We start from the raw sequence: 5,476 nt of genomic DNA, 5'->3' as shown, positions 1-5,476 counted from the left end.
ATCATTGAAATCAAAAATATTACTGGAAAATGTTAATGATATATCATAGTTAATAAACTATATTAAAGTTAATTTTACTAGATATGTCAGTATCGAATTGTGAACACACAGTACTGTAAGTATTATGTGACTACTGTGTATTCACGTGGCTATGTGTACTATGATTCATTGTAAAGCTCGCTATTATCGCTGGTCTAATTTATGGTGTGGTGTAAAAATCACAGGGCAGCAAAAAACTGCTTTAACAGCACCACTACCAATAATGTCTTTCCAGGCCACTAGTCCAAATACCAGGTGAGAGCTACAGAGAATTTAGAAAAAGAAGAAAGAGAGGGAAGGAAGGAAAAGCATACTTTAGAGGTATCCAAAAGATAAAAATACAGAATCCTTTCAGAGTAGGATTTGAAATTCTGCCTCTGGCACTTACGGGCCTTGAAATCAGAGCAGTTAATAACTTTGAAAACAACTAAAGCCGCCCTATTAACATCAGGGCACGACAGAATCTTAACAGTACTGCAAAAGTACACATGCTTCTTAAATATCCCCCTATGCCAGGGACTACTGTCCTGACTGCCAAACCGGAATGTTTTAAGGGCCCCACACGATCACCTGATTGACTGGCTTTCTGCACTTATGTAGTGAAATGACCTCTGACCTAAGGCTAGAAACGGGTGAGTAAAATAAGGCCTCTTTCCATGATGAGGGCGTACAGATTAGAGAATGACTAAGATAAAGCCAGACAAAGATACCACGAAAAAAGAAAGCTACAGACCAATATCCATTATTTAGATGCAAAATTCCTCAATAAATTACTAGAAATCAAATCAAGGTGCATACTAAAAGGACTATACACTATTCCAAGTGAGATTTATCCCAAGAATGCAACGTTGGTTCAACATATGAAAATCAATGTAATATACTAAGATAATAAAGGGAAAAAAAAATGATCATCTCAGTATAACTCCTGTTCTTATTATGTGGGAAATATTTTTAAAATATGCATTCCCGATTTAGATATATAATTTCTAGTTTTTTGTTTTGTTTTGTTTTTAGATGAGGCAACGCTTGGTTGACCTCATAGATTGCAAGGACCTTGTCAGTTTACTATCCCTTATTTCTTACTTTTTACGCCTACAGCATCTGGTCTTCCTAGGTGGTCTCTCATCCAAGTACTAACCAGGCCCGACCCTGCTTAGCTTCCGAGATCAGACAGGATCGGGCTTGTTCAGGGTAGCATGGCCATAGACTCTAGTTTTTTTTAAGAGACGTTTAAAAGTCATGCTTCGTGTTTAACAACAATACGTGATAATAGCTCTCATTCATGAGTACCTAACACAAGTGAGGTGTTGGCACATGAAATCTGATTTAATTATGACCATCCTGCAAGGCAACTGTTAAACAGGCAGTAGAGCGTGGTAGTTAAGAACACATACCCCAGAGCCTGATTTCCTGGGTTTGAATCCTAGTTCTACCACTTTCTGTGTGACTGTCATTAAGTTAACAAAAGTGGACAGTAAAACAATGCCTATCCTTATAGAACCGCCATAAGAATTAAATATTATTGCATGTAAAGATCTTAAGACAGTGTCTGATACAAAATAATGGCTGTATAAAATGTTGACTATTTGGCTGATGAAGATTAAAAGGTGGAATGTACACCAAGACCTATATTCAGACCTTAACAATGAAGTTTCTGTCTTTTCAAACTCTCAGACTGCAGTGAGTGAAAGATGGTTTCAATTTAATGTAGGTAAAATGCATACTCTAAGTACAGATAATCTCTTTAACCTGTAATCCTTAGAACTTGATGACCAAGATCAATTAATTTTCTAATTCATAGAGAGGGTCTAAGCTAAGCCCCTCCTTCTCCATAAGCACTGCAAGGTGAAACAGTCACAGAGCACATGAAGGTTACGCCATCTTGCTGGTGGTATGATACGTAGTCCTAGACAGGATACTGGCTCAAATGTGCTGACAGACTGTTTCCATAAATTGGAATTCTGATTAAAAGCCCTGGGTACCTACACTTTTTTATACTTGGCTAACACATTCTAACAGAATTATATAAATCTCTCAAATAATCTGGATTGAATTGATGTAATGTGTTTAAATACAAACTTCTCTAAAGTTGCTTATACTGATACAATATCATTTCTTATACAATACTCTATCTTCTGCACCATTCCTATATATCAAAATGCTACTTAAATACTAGGCTTTTGGAACATATCAGTATATATCTAATTATCATATTAGTATGTATATAATTCATACTAATTGTACCTAATTATCTAGTTCTCATAATAATCCTGTCAGGTAAATAATTTATCCAAGATCACATAGATTTGCTCTAATTTCCTTCATCTGCACTATATGCTATATTTTATCTTTGAAAGGTAATACTGAGACACAGGTCTTTTTAAAATACCTATTCTTAAAATACTTATATTCTAAATAAAACAAACATTACATACCATATATGACCATTTACAATTTTAATGTAATCATTTAACCCAGGATTTCACAGTCATGACATTACTGATATCTTGGCCAGATAATTCTTGGTTTGGGGAAGCTGTTCTGTGTACTGCAGGATGTTTAGCAGCATCCCTAGCCTCTACCCACTAAATGCTATTAACACCCCATTCCCAATTGCGACAACCAAAAATGTCTCAAAAGTCTGTCAAACAACCTCTGGAGGGCAAATCGCCCCCAGGTGAAAACCACTGATATATAAAGTCTTGATAAAGGTCGTAACTGAGTGGTACTCGCACCCAAGTTTTCAGAGTCTGAATCCAGTGTTCACTCTTCTTCAACAGATCTGCTTCCCCTTCTATGACCCTAACCACGACCCGTAGTAAGAAAAAGATGCGACAGTGTGACCTGGAGTACAAACATGGGCAAGTGAAACTGGGCTGTAAAACGTATCCTCACTACATGTGATACTCATGTTCCCGTCCTTCCCCTCTCTGCCTTCTCAGCTGCTGAGGGCTTCCAACTGAACTGCTCTCACAACCCGAACTGGAAAACTAAGGCAGTAACACGTGCCAATCTGTATTAGTGTTCTCATGTGTTTTACAAAGTTTTTCAGCATCACCAGATATACAGAAAGATGTTGTGATTAATCCTAGTCAGATCTAGATGATCTGAACCTTCTCTGATTTTGCTGCTCTGCTAACAAAACCCCAAACTAAATGATTCCCTAGAATGGGTTTCTCCAACACTAGTACAAGTAACAATCACCTGAAGGGCCTGTTGAACACACATTACAGGGCCTCACTGAGTTTTTCTTTCCGGTGGCCTAGGGAGGGTCCCAAGAATTTGCATTTCTAATATCACCCAGAGGTGCTAATGGTGCTACTGGTCTAGGAATCAAACTATCAAACCACCTAGTACTTCCTTAGAAATGGGGAGAGTCATGAAAAACAAACATATGAAATAGAGAAGGATATAAGCTATATAACCCATCTCAAGATAAAAGTGAATACATTCGTTAATTGTTTACCTCAGGACTTAAAACCTAAATGAAATCATGAATCTATTTGACAAATAATGACTAGTTATTATGTGCCACACTATGTGGAGTAACGTGCTAAGTCAGTATTTCCCAAAGTCTGTGTCATAAAGTATGTTAAGTAGATGTCGCAGGCCAAGTGTTCCATAAATAAGATGGGAAAATGCTGGATAAAACAAGTCCTACGACAAAGAAATATCCAACTTATTAGAGCCATTAAAATACTCATGTTCATAGTAGCCCTCCAAAAGGTAGCTACTGCAGGGGGCATATCTCAGATTTCTTTTCTGAGTTTCTTTCCACTGAGCATTACAGGGAATGCACTGTAAGATATAAACTGAGGGAGAGAAAGGTTTAGATACAGCTCTGTGTCAAGCACTCCACATAAACCACTTAAAATTATCTACTTTTCGTAATAATCCTGTCAGGTAAATATTTTGTCACAAAGCGACTAATAGGGTAACCCACATTTAAAACCCAGCTTTTAGGTCTATGAAATCTTGTGACACTGTCTAATACAAAAATAAGAAAAAGTAGTGAGAAAAAGAAATATTACTTACAGAGGGTGTACAAAGGCCAAACAAAATTGAGACACTAAGAAAAGAAACCATTCAAAAAAAACAAGCAAAGGACTTGAAAAGACTCTTCCCCAAAGAAGTAATATGAACAGCAAACAGTATGAAAAGATGTTGAACATCTGCGGCCACAAAGGAAATGCAAATTAAAACCACAATGCGATACCGCTACACACCTATCAGAATGGCTAATATAAAAAACACCGACAGAAGCAAGCACTAATGAGGATGCCGACCAACTGCAACTCCCATACCCAGCTAAGGGGAATGCAAAACGATACAGCCGCTCTGGAAAAAAGTTTGGCAGTTTTTTATAAAGTAAACATACACTTATCACATGACCCAGCAATCCCACTTGTCGGTGGAGGAACAGTTATGGCAGCTCTATTCGTAACTGCCCCAAACTGGAAACAACCTGAATATTCGACAGATGAATGTAAACAAAATGTGGTACACAGCCATACGATGGAATACTACTCAGCAATAAAAAAGAATGAACTATCGATACACACAAAAACTTGGATGACTGCAAAGGCATTATGCCGTTTCCAACAGAAACCAGTCTCGGAAGGTTATATTCTGTATGGTTCTATTTAAAAGACAAAACAGTAGTGACAGAGGTCAGTGGTTCCTCATGGGGAAGATGCGACTACAGAGAGACTGCATAGCAAAGTTTTCTGGGATAATCGTTCTGCTGATTGTGGGGTTACACAAATCAACATGGGTTAAAATTCATAGAACTGTATGAACAAAAAAGTCAACTTTACTGTATGGTAATTTAAAAAATAAAGAGAAAAAGAGCAAAAAATGGGTTGGAGCACATTTTCTCACCAGTTACGTAAAAATAATAAAAAGTCATGCCATAAGTATATCATGATGAGATATAAGATGAGAATTTAAGTATATAAGTATATAAGATGAGAATTTGCAGCTTAACTTCAGAATCTAAAATTTAGGCATTTAGTCTATGGCCATGCCACCCTGATCATGCTCGATCTTGTCTGATCTCGGAAGCTAAGCAGGGTTGGGCCTGGTTAGTACTTGGATGGGAGACCACCTAGGAAGACCAGGTGCTGTAGGCTTAAAAAAAAAAATAAAAAATATATATAAAATAAAATGTATGCATTTATTTTACATATATATACCCTTTTGTTCAAAATTGTGACAGGAGTTTAGAAAAACTAAGATCTTTCTTTTTAAACACATACAATTTGTGGAATTCAGCATTCCAAGATCTTTGCATCTTAGCAGAAACACATCATCACTTGTGTTGTTTAGGCAAAAGATAATAAAATATCTAAGGGATGAAAGGAATGTGCCAATCCTCTCTCCCTCATGGAATTCCCAAAGGCAGTGTAGCTAGCACCTGGTCCAATGACTTCAATGC

General features: G+C 37.1%; 1 long non-coding RNA gene, 1 other non-coding gene and 1 pseudogene across 2 annotated transcripts in view; 2 read left to right on the top strand and 1 right to left on the bottom strand.

The window, feature by feature from the left end:
* The window catches only part of LOC112476426, a 7,939-nt gene extending 4,157 nt beyond the window's left edge, over positions 1–3,782 (top strand). Inside the window, exon 3 of the long non-coding RNA XR_003045066.1 lies at positions 2,820–3,782. This is a non-coding gene — a long non-coding RNA (uncharacterized LOC112476426). The remainder of the gene's footprint in view (positions 1–2,819) is intronic.
* LOC112476459 lies at positions 1,129–1,247 on the bottom strand (annotated as a pseudogene).
* A 1,270-nt stretch (positions 3,783–5,052) lies between the features above and the next one.
* Positions 5,053–5,171, top strand: LOC112476490. The gene has a single exon (XR_003045118.1). It is a non-coding gene; the product is annotated as a 5S ribosomal RNA (ribosomal RNA).
* The last annotated feature ends 305 nt before the right edge of the window (positions 5,172–5,476 follow it).

This window comes from Pteropus alecto, unplaced genomic scaffold (genome assembly GCF_000325575.1).
Source record: "Pteropus alecto unplaced genomic scaffold, ASM32557v1 scaffold101, whole genome shotgun sequence".
In the NCBI taxonomy this organism is placed as follows: Eukaryota; Metazoa; Chordata; class Mammalia; order Chiroptera; family Pteropodidae; genus Pteropus; species Pteropus alecto.
Note: the sequence above shows the minus strand (reverse complement) of the source record. Positions and strands in the feature narration are given on the sequence as shown.